The sequence below is a fragment of the Lissotriton helveticus genome, chromosome 1_1 (assembly GCF_964261635.1).
Source record: "Lissotriton helveticus chromosome 1_1, aLisHel1.1, whole genome shotgun sequence".
NCBI classification, from domain to species: domain Eukaryota; kingdom Metazoa; phylum Chordata; class Amphibia; order Caudata; family Salamandridae; genus Lissotriton; species Lissotriton helveticus.
The window spans coordinates 1419382817-1419397553 of NC_136057.1; the positions used below are offsets into that span (position 1 = coordinate 1419382817).

Below are 14737 nucleotides of genomic sequence, written 5' to 3' on the forward strand. Positions count from 1 at the left end.
TCAAAGCCATACTGGGTATTTTTCCAGATTTCGTCCATTCGATTTTTGGCGGACTTCCCCTGATCCTGGGACTAATTGCAGGAATCCTATTCCTAGTCCTTATCTTTCGTTATGGCAACCCATGTCACAGATCAAACTCTAGCGACAATGGAAGATACGATCCTAGCCATTGGATACCGGGACCGGATATCAAAAATCCTGGGACTCTCCCGGCTTAGAGACCTGAACATGACTTGGTTTCTATCATTTCGACCAATGTGGCAAAGGTGTGTTTTACCTGTACTAAGGTGTCTGCTATGCGGAGAAGAATGCGTGTTAGACACCTGTCTGACGCTACAATCGGATGCGCCAGTGGATGCAGATACACTGTTGGTTCCTACCAAGGTTCACGCTTTGTGCTGCCCTCAAAGGCTGCCAATCCTGATGACGGCATTCCTGGAATCTTCACCACTACGATTGAAGAGTAGTGAAGTTCAAGATGAAAGCAGCATCGAACAGGTACGACCTTCTGTCAGCAATGCGAATCAGAATGTCAATGGAGACAATCATGCGCACGAATGCATGGTTACACCTATTTCCGACTTAGAGGAACTTTCCCATGAAGCTGTTGACAGTTTTTTCGAAAGCCTGAATGATATGATGTTCTCTCCAGAACAGAAATAGAGACTTTTGAGTAAACTCGCACACGGCGTTCCCTGAATTCGGCCTTCAACTTTAAAAATAAAGTCACATGAACAATTACAATCCAGTTCACGGACAGCAATTTTTTCAGCAAACCCCTAAAATATTTTTCTTCCTATATTTTTTCCGGGACACTGATCTTCTGCTTAAAGTAAGAAACTATTCCTAGAGAACTAAGATTTCTATTTTTAGATACTTTATATAGACTTTAGCTGCCCGCTGGTATGTTCACAAATATTTTATTATGTGATGAAATGGTCTCGACTTTCCTTTCTGTATAGCCATATTAAGAGCCATTTCATGTGTATTTCTCATATACCAATAAGCAATAATGCATAAAAATGCGTGTTTACTTTTGCATTTAATTCATAGCTTAAGTGCATACAATATATATGACTGCAATTTTTCAGTATATTTGAAAATTTCGAAATGCATTTATGTATTTTGGGGTGGTAAGGTATACACTATACTCTATAGTATGTTGTACTATGTTATACTATGCATAGATTAGTAGATATGACCATAGTTAGCGTGGAGTGGGTGTCGTGTATTTCTATAGGTTCTGAATCAGTCCCCCTATTCCTGACCCTATTCTGGTTAAACTAACTATCAAGTTAACTAGCAGTCAGCCCATGAGGCAAGACAAGCCCCCATGATGCAGATACCGTTATCTGACGCAGTCACACTACGGCACAGGAACGTGTTATCTGATTAGGTCATAACGCTTGAGATCTAATTAGACAAGCGACATTCCTCCAGCCCCTGATAAGGCATACGACGTTCTCATAACAAATCAAACCTATGACAACCTGGAAAATCCGTGCGGCCATTGTTTTGATTTCACAGAGAACTTTAGTAAAGAATGTGCTAACGAGCAAGTCGTATGACATCTTTATTGACGTATCTATGTCCATCCTTACGTCAATCTCGGTACCTTTAAGGTATAAATATTGCCGATCTTGCCCTATGCAAACACACGCGTGGTGACAAGACGGAGCAGCCATACTTGCCGAAGCCGAGAGCAGAAGCAGACCCCGCTGGCAGCAGCCCCGCCTTCCTGACGCGCTGAGAGACGCGCTGCTATCTCAAGCCGAGAGACCCAGCACCGGCGCTTCTGGGCAGCCCTCGCAGGCAGCCTGGAATATCGAGAGCAGAGAAAGAGATACCATTCCTCATTCATCCTAACTTCCAGGTACAGAACTGAATAACCCCTCACAGAGAATTCTTTAGGTATTCACTTGGCAAAAACAAACTTAACTTAAACTGTAACTTTCTATTCCCGCCCACGCATTAGACTTAGGTCAGGTACACGGGGTAGGCGTATTTAGAAACACCAGTTGAGTACGTTTAGTCAAATGTATATGTGTATGTAAATATATTTTAATCATTTTAAACATCATATGGCTCAGAAACCATATCAATGTTTTTACAGTATTATTTTATACTATTGCTTTTAATGTATGCACTTTACTTAACTATAAGTATTGCAATAATATCGATCCATTTCTCATGTATGAGAAAAGAGACTGATCAATAAATAACACCTTTTTATTGAACACGCCCGTCTCTTCCTTTTCTCTACATTCTGATGAGACTAAGAATGCACGTACTGACTGAGTAAAATAATTGCCTTGTGCTCACACGACTCTCGAGATTGACTCTTGATTAGGGGAGAGCAAAGTTGTCATGTTCTATGGTTGTCAGAAACTAAATCCCTTCTTGTCTAATCAGGGGAGGTAATTCTTTCCTGAACATTCGAGAAAGTTTCTAGCGAACTCTGAGCTTAGCTGGCAAACCCAAAAATTAAGTCTAGTATCGACAGTAGTAGACCTAGTTAACGTCTGGTCTAGGCCTTTACTGCTTTAGGTATTATTCCAATGCGCAAAGCCTATTGGGAAAATAGGAACTACACTACAATGGTCATATACAAGACAATGGCATGGCGTCCCTGCTCTGGGAACACTAACTTTAAATGTATTTTCACTGCACGCACTCTTTTTTGCTGTTGCTACAAGAAGCCTTGACAGTAAAGTTCTCAAATCAATGCATCTAGGCAGAAATCCATGTTTCCAGTCCCCACATTTTACAAATCATTTATCAATTGGCTGATTTTTTCATGTACTAAGCCCGAGTTGCAAATTAAGGTGCATGAACAGCAAATCAATAGGGTGAACCGAGCCAGGTGTGGCTTGGCTCTTGGAGTCCATGCTTGAGCCGAGCCACGAACACATTTGACATGTATATCGTCGTGCAACAAACATAATGTAAAAATATTACACTGCCCCCTCAAAATTTAAAAAGTGCATTTCTTTGAGATGCAGAAGCGTTCCACATTCAACATAAGATTATTTCACTGCATAGACAGACAGTTATGAAATGTGATCGTTTTTAAACATGAATTTAGAAACATTAATGGCTCACCCTTCAACGACAATGCCATTCGTGAACTAGGAGGCAGCTCAGCTGTCTAGTAAACTCTAAACGTGGCCTGCATTCTTACTATTGATGGAGCACAATTATAGTCTGTCAAGCACAAGAAGTGTTTGTACAATACACACCCTGAACTCAAGCATTTCAAAATGCTTTCATACATGATAATAGAAAAGAGGCTTTGTGGAAATAAATGTTTGCCTAGGCTCACTTAATTTGCACAAGTATACAAGCAGATATTGATTCCAGGTTATCTGGTTTCACATTTTGAAATTCAGCCAACAGATGTATATCTCGGGCTCTATTTCTCGTTTCTGTTTTACATCAAAGGTCAAACCCGATTCAGGGATCTCAGACCTAACTAGCAAGCCAAGAATACATTTATTGGGGCGGGGGGGGGGGGGTCAAACCTCAAACACCACCCCTGAAGCTACGCCCCTGGACGCATGTTTTCTCCAGAACCATGCAGGAGCCATTTCTGTCCCAAAGTGACAAGTTGCCGTTTGCCCATCGCTTCCTTTATTTCTATTTATGATCTATATCAAGGCATTTAAAGTAAATATAGGGCGAACCACAATTAATAGTCTCATATTTCCCCTGCCGAATTTCTATTGAAATATTTGATACAGCAGTTCTTCCAAGGATAAGTTTTCTTATATTCTAAATTGTGGACTGCAGTGTAAATGACCTCTAGTTATACAATTAAATACCAGTCAGCTTGGATGCCCTTTGGGCTACCGAACCAGTCCTCACGTTTAACAAACATATTTGATGTAAAGGACTTTGGATAAAAGTGGCAAGACAACCAGAAATTACTATTATTCACCGGCATTCAGCTTCAATGCCACATATAATCTTCCTCAAGAATGGTAGTTTTGGATATCAAGTATAGGAATATTGTGATATCTTAATATTGCAGAAGATACCAAGGACCAAAATATGTATGACATGGCAAGTGCATATATGAAGGTATAGATTTACTATTGCTAATTTGTTGATTCAACATCTACGTGCCTTGAAGAGATAGATAGATAGATAGATAGATAGATAGATAGATAGATAGATAGATAGATAGATAGATGGATAGATGGATGGATGGATAGATAGATAGATAGATAGATAGATAGATAGATAGATAGATAGATAGATAGATAGATAGATAGATAGATAGATAGATAGATAGATAGATAGATAGATAGATAGATAGATAGATAGATAGATAGATAGATAGATAGATAGATAGATAGATAGATAGATAGATAGATAGATAGATAGATAGATGGATGACTTTCCATTCTCACTCCAAGGTACGGAAATAAGAAAACAAGCGACATAGCTCCATCCAGGTAGCATTTTTTATTATTTATTTATCATCAACAAACAGGGCAATGCAAGACCGACACATTTCAGTCGTAGCCTCCTACAGGGCATTATATATATATATATAAAAAACAGACTATATATGAGAGCCGCCACTAAGGATGCCGCCAACTATCTATAGTAATGAGGGCAAAGGTTTAGTATGTCTCCTACATTTTAAAGAAGCGTAAGGTCATCTCTGACCACACCGCCTGCCAGTATTGGGCTCAATGCTCTACAATGCCAATATATAACCATAAAGGTATATAGATGAGGAGTTAGATATAGCTAGCTTATATACATACTTACCTGTATCTATTTTTTCCCTCGAATTTCTAGCTATGATACTATGGCATGACAATATTTCATACTCAGCACCCATCCCTTGCTCAGTGAGATCTAATAAGCAACCCGCTATCAAGCAACTTAGAGGTCAATATTTAACCTATGATACTTGATACAGCAGCAGAAACAACACGCACACGTACAAGATGGCTGATAAATACTACAAATTCAGTCCCAGATAACATCTGCCCCTGACACCCTTCCGGTGAAATGGTTGTGAAATGAAGTGCAAACACACTGCTGTGTGTTGTTATCTCGTGTGTGTTAAGACTAGGCTCCGACTCAGAGATATTTTAAGGCATGGCGAAGTGGGCCCAACCTTTCAAGGCGGGGGGGGCTGATAGAGCCAGCTCTGTTCTGCAGAGACTCTTGCCCTGATGGCCTTGAATAATTCTTAATGGCCTTGAATAATTCTTAAAACGATTGCTTTAAATACCGTTTTCCCTTAGTTTATTTTCAATGTGGGTGGTGGAGTAATTGTTATGTTTTTCAACACCATCTAACATCCATAAACAAAGTTTCTTTTACATCAAAACAGGACCTCACATATGAAAAATGGGTGGAGGTCACAAAGATTAGTTGCAATACTATTAGTGAGCTGGTGCTGTGTAATAATATTAAAAACACACGTCACTATGATATTTAGAATTTGGGCCAGTGTATCTGTGCACTGTCTGTGACCTAGCCAAAAAGGGAATGAATGAGCCCCCCCAGATTCCTTTTGGCCCAGGTCGCCCAAAATCCTTAAAATATCCGTGCTTCGAATCACTGAGTCACTTCACACACCTGGCTCTGTGGAAGTTAAAATAAGATTAGGGTTACTTTACTTTCTCAAGTTCTTTGGCAGCAGTTTCCCTTTTCTAATCAGTGGAAAATGTGCATGAACAATAGGAAAGGTTGCCTTTGTTTGAGTTTCCTCGAACCTTATCCGCTAGCGGCCCAACATGGGCACAGCTGTGGGCATTCTCGGTCCAAGGCTAGGTGATTGGACGGGGATGGGGTCTGCCACACCCCGTCAACCTCCAGATGCATGATTGGCATGCACTAGTGGCCTGCCAGTGTACGTGTGAAGAGCTGCAGCTGAAGGGAGGTGAGGAGCTGGCAGGGCAGTGTGAGGCTGTGGCACTGAGGGGCACTGTGAGGAGCCAGTACTGGTGGGCATGGGGATAAGCTAGTACTGATGGGAAATGCGAATGGTTACAACTAAAGAGTAGTGTAAGGAGTTGGCATTGGTAAGCATTGGGAGAAGCTGGTATTGGAGGGAAGTGTGAGGGGGAGTATGATCTGGCACTGGAAGAGAGCGCGCAAAGCTGGCACTGGAGGGCAGTGTGTGCACCCAGCACTCGTTGTCAGAGACAGATGCTGGCTCTAGTGGGCAGATTCTTTCAGAAACGTCACAAGACTTCATTGAAAATCTATTTCACTAGCTAGTCACTATCCCTTCACATACGACCCCTGCTTGCCCTTCCCCTCCCCACTACTTTTCGGAAAGCCTCCTTATTTTGGAGTCTCTAGTCTGCATTGAAAAGTATTGTCTGCAGATGATGCTCTATTCTCTCCAGATGTGTCATCACCTTCTGCCCTCCTCTTTCTATAACCCCTCTTACCCTTGTCTCTCTTTCTTTTCTTTTGTATATTTTCTTTTCCCCTGGTTTTTCTCCAGGGCACCGTTAAACTAGATTTCCCTCTGGTAGATGAAGCGCATTATAAATAAGTGCATGCTAAACACAAAACATATGAGCGTGATGAGCTGGAGTGGAAAACCTGGAGCCAAAACCCTGTATCATCTCAAGTGCTTAGAAGTGAATCAGTTGACATAGTACACTACAAAGAGAACAATCTGTCCTATTATTGTCGCAGAATCCAATGCTAGACCCTTAGGGCCACATGTACAAACGCACAACAATAAGACTTCTTAATTGCGACTTTTTGCGACTCGCAATGAGGAAATCACAAAATGGCTTGTACGTTCTCATGTTTGCCCAATTTAGCAACTCAAGAACGAGTCGCATAACTAAATAGGAAATCGAAAAAAGCAATTTCCTATTTGGTCGCAATCTGTGAATGCAGTCCCAATTTGCGAGTAGGATCGCAATTAGCGACTGTATTTAAGAAAAACTCCTTTCTGCTTCTTTGGTCAGGGGAAGGACCCCAAACACAGGAAGTGCTGCCCAGGAGAAGCAAGAAGAGCAGGCAAAGGAAGGAGGTGAGAACTACTGCACACCCCAGAGTGACCGGAGCGGGCTAAAACACACCCACATTCACAACCTGAAATGGCCAGCCAACAGCCAGAGAAGGAGGCCGGGCTGAGAAAGAGGAAATTTAAGTTCTCAGAAAGAGAACTTGAAATATTGGCTGAAGATTGCTGCAACAATACCTACAGCTTTCTTTTTGGGTGTGCCTCCATGACTGTGCCAGAATCTCATAAAAGGAAGATATGGAAAGATATGCAGCAGAGGATAAATGCTGTGGGAGTGGGAGTGGCAGAATGCTTGGAGGAGGAAAGGAAAGAAAAAGTGGTATTGCCTACGCCATAGGACAAAAGATAGGGTGGCGACATGCCTGCGGGACTCTCGAGAACAGAAGGTGCTCCCTCAACTGCATCCCCACCCTCAGCAATGGAGTCAATGGTGGAGATGACCTTTGAACCAGAGGCAGTAGCGGGATCTGGGAGCCTGTCACGTCTGTGCCTCTACCATCACCAAGAAAGTGCTTAATTTCAACAAGGCCAACTTTTCTGCCCTTAAACGTGGTGACCACATGCATGTAATACAACCGTAAACTTACCTATCTGGATGGTCCATTTACATGTAGAAAAATCACACATGGTGCATTATGGGAAATGTAGTCATACACATAAACTGTGTAATCAGTGTCATAAAAATGATGAAGAATGTAGCATGACCAATGAGAATGTGTATCACATGCCAACTTTATCGATAAACCTATTATCCAATTAGACACACCTTTGTATGTAATTGAAGAACCAGGAGATGAGGGAGAAGACCAGACTGAAGTGATTAAGAGAGTGCCCTCCACATCACATGGCCAGTCCAGCACTTTGCCCATGTCCTCACAGCCAGCAACAGTAGAGTGGCAGGATAGCTGACAGCCAGTCACTCCAAGCCGCCATCCAGTCGGCAGGTCCTGACAGCAGCGCTTCAGTCTGGCTGGGTTCAGGCAGCATCACACAAAGCAGGCATCTGGGTCCCAGGCAAGATCTGAGCTGAATCAATCAATCAATCAATCATAGCATTTATATAGCGCACTACTCACCCGGAGGGTCTCAAGGCGCTGGGGGGGGGGGGTCCGCTACTGCTCGAACAGCCAGGTCTTGAGCTGCTTCCTGAAGGCGAGGTGGTCCTGGGTCAGGCGGAGGTGGGTCGGGAGGGAGTTCCAAGTTTTGGCAGCCAGGTAGGAGAAGGACCTTCCTCCTGTGGTGGCTCTTCGGATGCGGGGGACGGTGGCGAGGGCGTGGCTGGTCGATCGAAGCTGGCGTTTGGGAGCGTAGAAGTTGAGGCGGCTGTTGAGGTATCCTGGTCCTTGGTTGTGTAGGGCTTTGTGTGCGTGGGTGAGGAGCCGAAAGGTGATTCTCTTGTTGACCGGGAGCCAGTGCAGGTCTCTCAGGTGTCCGGAGATGTGGCTGCGGCGGGGGATGCAGCCACATCTGAAGAAAGCTGAAGAAAGCAATGTTACAGGTTCAGCACCTGCAGCAAAAACAAATGCGGTTGATCAACCAAAAATTGACACTGGGGTTCAGCACCCTGCCTTAGCAGTTGGCAGACACTCAGACCCGCATGGACAGCAAAATGGATGACCTAACAGGTGCCATTACTGGACTCTGCACAGAGCTGTCAGAAGACAGGAGCCTGCAAAGGTACAGAGAAAGGAGCAGGGTAGCCCAGATGGATTCCATGACAAGGACCATGGGGAGGTTTGCACAGGCCACCACAACACTGCCTAAGGGCACGGTGGCCCTACAGGTGGAGATGGTCCACCACAATAGTGATTTCTCATGGGGCCTTGCCCAGTTAACTGCAGCAGTTGAAGCTATCCAAACTGCCCACATTGCAAGCGGGGTGGCTGCAGAGGCTCCAGACAGTGAGGTGTCAAGCATCAGCAGTGTCTCTGCCTCTGATGCCCGTGTTCTGCGACACAGTGGCAGACAAACTCCAGCACCTCCACAGGGTTGGCTTCAGCACTGGTGGTGCCCAGTGCGACAATCACTTTTTATGTCCACTCCCCATGACCTCTTCCGCAGATTCCCTCACCACACCCCTCATGTCTCTGTAGCCCCTCTCTCACATACAATTCATTTGTTTTAAAGCACTGGTAAAGGTCGGCTTTACTAATCCAGTCAACTATCCACGTAAAATACAGCTCCCTTTCTTTGCAGTAGGCATATTAACCCACTGCGTGACTTTATGGTGAGTCAAAAATGCCACTAGACAGAACTCTGATTTCTCTCTCTCGATCAGGAGGATTAGTCACAAGATTTATCTTGACATTTTTATTGCTGTCTGAAAACTTGACGCACGAGGAACTCTGCAGCAGGTGCTTTTAAATATTAAGTTATTGCTAAACACAGCACCCCCTGAGGGCAGCGCCCAGTGTAGCCGCACCACTCGACCCGCCCTACAGCCAGTCCTGCACCTCCACATGGTACCAGTTCACATACTAGATGCACTTCACCTGCAGGCAATGTTGTGGAGTATGGCCCAGGTTGCCACAATCTAGCAAGCTGTCTCGGGCGCATACTGTAAGGCACCCCCACCCTTGTGCATGCACCTAACGCTGCTTTTGAGGAATCCAAATGTCCGCTTGATCATCGACCTGATGCGCCTATGTGCTGTGTTATATCTCCTTTCATGTGCAGTGACTGCTGCCAGGTATGGGGAGTGGCAGGGAAAGCAAACAGATGCTGGTTTGAAGTGCCTGTATTGCACTGTCTGGTTGTATATTTTTGGGGATTCTGTCCCTGCCTTGCATTGTTGATGTATGTTCTTCAGGGTAACACCTCTTTTGGACTGTCTGCATATTCCCACTCTTGCACCCCCAGCCCTAATGTCTTGCGTGTGAGGTGCCTCGTGTTAGCTGGCACTGCAGCATGTGGGCGAGCACTTGAATTTTAGGTCTTGAGGGTCTGCACCTCGGTGGAGGCACCTGCTCAGCTTTCACTGTGCTGAGGAATAAGGTGTAGGTAGGTCAGCTGGGTGAATAAAGTCTATAGTCCTTGCAGTAGTCCATTCCTCTGGTGGTCAGGAGTACGCTGGGTCCCTCTCGGTGCTAGGGTGGGTGTTATGGGGACCCTCTGTGGATTCAAGTTTCAGACCAGGAACTGAAGGGCCGCTTTCCCCGTGACCTTTAGGTTGGCAGTAGGGCAGGACTGGGAACCACAACCGGCCCTGGCAAAGTGCTTGCCTGGCCCCCTCCCCACTGGGGGGGGGGTTGGAGGTGCCGCCGAGCTCTTTGCCGGGGCCGGTTTACTGCCGATTTTGGTACAGGGCCGATTTTGCATCTATGATGAAAAAACGGCCCTGTAACAAAAACGGCCCCCAGGGGCCCAAAACCTGGCCCACACCCGTGCGGCGCACCGGAAGATTGCCCGGTGCCTGCTATGGCCAGTCCAGGCCTGGTTGTCAGGCTCCCCACATCACACTCCCTACGTGTCATTAGATTAGATCATTTACTTTACTTTCAGTCGATGAAACACTGCGTACATTCTGCCAAGAGGCAATGTTCGGCCAGAAAACCATTCCAGATGGAATGGGGGACATATGAGCATGTCTCCTGTCTATACACTCTATGACCTGTGGGAATCTGGCTATCCAATAAAAGTGCAATTTCTCAGTTTGCATTTCAACATCATTCCTGGACAGGTAAATGTGCTGGTGTATGTGTAGGAGCATCGCATCTAGGAAAGTGCTGAAAAAATGCAAAAGAACACTGTGCAACACTCCTCCCGCCACAGCTATCACATTTTGGCAACTGACACTGGCCAATAGGTGGAGGGAGCACAAAACCTGAACATGGGTGGGTGCTGCCTTGCTGTGCTGCTTACTGCTTGCAAGGTGAGGCTTTAAGAGTGCTATTAGCTCCAAAATTACATTGCTACTCAGTCTGTAATGTTCAAGTATCTCTTCCTCTGTCTTCTCAAACATGGTCAGCATGACTCGAATATCCTCTCCTGCCTCTGCCTCCTCTGCTGAGCAGCCAGTATACACATTCTCCTCGCTATCACTTACAGGGCAGCCATTGCAGAAGCCTTTGATGTATTCTGGCGCTGCTATTATACTTTGTAACCTGATACTTCCTGGAATGAATTGGTGGTAAATTGCATGGGCAAGTGAGACAATTTGAGACTAGTCGCAATTTGGGACTAGTTGCAATTTGCAACTCACTTGTACATACAGTTTGTGACTCACAATTAGAAATTTCCTAATTTTTACTCGCAAATTCCGATCGCACATAATACAGCCTGGCAAATAGGCTACATCGCTTTTTCCATTTTGCGAATGACTGTCATATATCATGTACAGGCCATTTTGCATTGACAAAACGATTTGCGGCCAATTTGTGAGTTACAATTCATATGTACATGTGGGCCTTAATGTCTTCCCTGGAAACGGTGGATATCCTTGAGAACAAAACACCATCACCTGTAACCATCCAGGATCGGGATATAATCACGGAAATAGACAAGTTATCCTCATAAAAGGTGTTAATAGAGAAGGAATTGTACACAATAGCATATTTTAGATTACACTCAGTGTATTATTATAGAAATGCAAAATACATTTACAAATTAATCATACCTGCATTTCTTTTTCATCCTAAACCTCACAACAGTATATTTGAAAAAATAAAATCCATGTTGACATTGGTTCGAAGGTTTCTCAAAAAATCTCCTGTCTTTTTGCATTCTATACGCCAAGTGTACTATATTTCTAGAAGTCCCTACAATCTGTTGTCTGAAAATATAGGTTTTGTTTTAAGAAATTGTTTGACAAGTAGGAAGATAGGCATATTGGAGGTACCAGCACCTTTATTTGTCAATGTTGTCATTCCACTTCCTGTAAGAAGACGTCTGGAGCTAAGGGACTCTTTCTAGAGATTGTGTTTCCAAGAGACGGCGACAGGCTGAGGCTCCTATGGTTCTATTCCTTTGCACGATTCTGATTCCTCATTGGCTCATTCCAGGGAGGAGGTTAAAAACTTAATTCCTTTGCTTCAAACTCCTGATTGGTGGACTCATCAAAAAGTGAAGAGGTAAAATCACATGATGAGCTGAGAACCTTTGTACAAAAGGGGTCTCCAGCTGAGGTGTTCATGCTCTACACACCTGTGCTCCAATTATACACCATCCCAGGACATGGTAGGCGGCGCCAGAAGTGTTCCTTACTAGCAGTGGCTGTTTCGGCAGAGCAGGGGTTCCAAAGCCACACTTGCAGCGGCTCCACCCTCTCTCAAAGGCCACGTCCCCTTCTCCCTGTTCACTCACATAAATAAAAATATTCTCAGGGCGCAGGTCTGCCGATGTGTTGATGTTCCATTCCATTTCTTTTAAATACAAGGATTTCGTTTGGTTTTATGCGCTTACAAGTTTGGAAAGTAGCTAAACTGAGCCACTTGACTTCCTCTCAGACCTGCACCGTCGGCCTGGAGCCTTTGGGCTGACTCTTGTTAGCCATTTTTGAGCCAACATGTTAGGAAACGGTCTCTTGTTTAATATTTCCCATTAGTTCCAGCGCCACTGTCTGCCTTGAGTGTGAAATATATTATCATTAGGTCTGGCGTTAGCCAAAATCTTTTGATTTTTAGATCTGGCGTTAGCCAAGGCCTTTGGAGTTTAATAACATTTTATTTAAAATAATATACTTATAAAGATTTTCAACCAACTCACTTCATCCATTGGTCTGCTGTTGTGTCACTCATGTTCTTCCACCCACTAGCACTAGAGCATACACCCAGGGGCAATGCCCACTTCAGCCATTGGCAAAATTCACTGTGAGTGACGGTTTTTTCCCTCTTGCACAATGTGCACTTGCGTTGGAAATGTAGTGCTCTTTTGTACCGAGGACTACTGGCTCAATGTGTGCAACGTTGTGTAATCAGAACTCTTTGCTGCCTACAAGATGCGAATCGGAAGTTGTGGGCCCAGTCTGCGAGTGCCCGCTGAATTGATACCATATCAATTAAAATATGTTTTACAATAGTCGCTACCTCATCCGTGGCCTCCCAAGCTACATCCTTCAAAAATCTTGCCTTGGTTTTAATTGGTGTCTGTGATGTTTATTGCCGGTAGTCGGTATGTTAAAGGCAGTGGTTAATTTGAGCTGGTGGTTTCTGGTGCTCAGCAACATCTCTTAATTACCAACACAGGCATTTATGACAGTCTGCTGTTTGTCCAAATTAGAGTTGAGCGCAACAGTTGTTTAAGAAATAATACAATATACATTAAAAACAACTAATAACTGCTACCCAAGCCTTAGTGGGCCTGGAATAGTCTGAATTGTCACACTTGGAGGATGGGATGGTCAGTAGTTGCGCTGGTACTGCTATTGGCAATAGGAAGTGCAAGCTGCAGTGGCCTCCTGAGGATGGCCTTGATACTTATTTATGTATTTTTTTTAACAAATTAAGCACTGCTTAAAGGCCTAGCGAAAAATCGCCCTTTGGCACCCTCAGTGCCCTTTGCACCAACTGATACCTCCTTCTCACCGAAGCTCGGGTGGCACGCTTGTTGTGGTGCGCACGTCACGGGCTCCCTGTTGGCCCGTGAGTTTCCAGGACGCTGGGCACATTAGCTGGGCACAGGTGCCGGGGGGTGGACGGGAACTCCCTCTGGGCCGCTAATGACAGCCGTCTTTGTTGTTGGGATTATGGCGCCTCGGAGCGATCCTTCGGCGCACCTGCTGCTGCCTGCAGTCACCTGGCAGCGCGGGCACTGCCCGGGCCCTCGACTCGAAGTGAGCACCTCGCTCCGTGGTGAGACCATGCCGGCTTCTGGAGGAGCCACTAACCGGGCCGGGGCAGGCCCAAGAGCTTCCAGATGAAGGGTCGCCAGCCTCTAACATGGCGGGTAAGAGTCAGTCAGATTGCTAAAGGCGCGCCCGCGCCATAATCCGCTCCTCAGAGCGGGAAAAACAAGCTGCTGGGAAGAGACCAGAGGGATTGTTGGGGGTAAAGAAGTAGTGGTGAGACTGCGGGGGGGGGGGGGGGGGACTGTGGAGGGAGTGCTAATAAGGAAGTGATATTGATGTGGAGGGATTGCAGGGACGGATAGTGACGTAGCGACGGTTCCCAGGGGCCCCAGTGCACGGGAAATGGCCCAGCAGACGTACAAAACCAGTGGGTCCCTTAAACCCCAGGACCCGGTGCCTCTGCACCCCCTACACTTGTAATAGGCACGCCCTCGGTGACTGTGATGGGAATAGTCCTGAGGCGGAGCGACCGGTGAGGCTGTGGAAGGAATTCGTCGTGGGGTTGTGATGGGAAGTGGCAGGGCTGTCGAGTGAATGGCGGTGTTGCAAGTGAAATGGTGGGAATATGGAGAGAGTGGGGTGACTGTGAAGGGGGGTGCCGCTGTGGAGGGAATAGTGAGGGTGTGGAGGGAACAATGTGAGTCTGGAGGAAATGTCGGAACGACAGGCGGTCTGACTGACTGACTGCATTTATATAGCACCCACCCACCCCGATCCAGGGACATTTCAAGGATTTTGGGGGCCCCGGGTCAAACGTATGTTGGGGGGCCCTGTTCTGAACAGCTTTGCTTTTATGATCTATTTTCAGCTCTTTCAGGCCCTTCATGTCCAGGTCCCCGACACACTGACAGGCATACTGATACACATTCGAAATATGTTTCCATCTAACACACAGGGATAGTGATGTGTGTTTTCGCTACTGTAACATAGCAGCAGCT

General features: G+C 45.4%; 1 protein-coding gene across 2 annotated transcripts in view; it reads left to right on the forward strand.

The window, feature by feature from the left end:
* LOC144826620 (beta-1,3-galactosyltransferase 2-like) overlaps window positions 1–14737 on the forward strand; it is a 157595-nt gene that overhangs the window by 73825 nt on the left and 69033 nt on the right. Inside the window, exon 1 of one of the 2 annotated variants that reach the window (XM_078685147.1) lies at window positions 13535–13897. The exons of the other annotated variant lie outside the window; for it this stretch is intronic. The gene's annotated coding sequence lies outside the window, so the exon portion shown is untranslated. Of the gene's footprint in view, window positions 1–13534; window positions 13898–14737 lie in introns of those variants that run through there. 2 annotated transcript variants of the gene reach the window in all.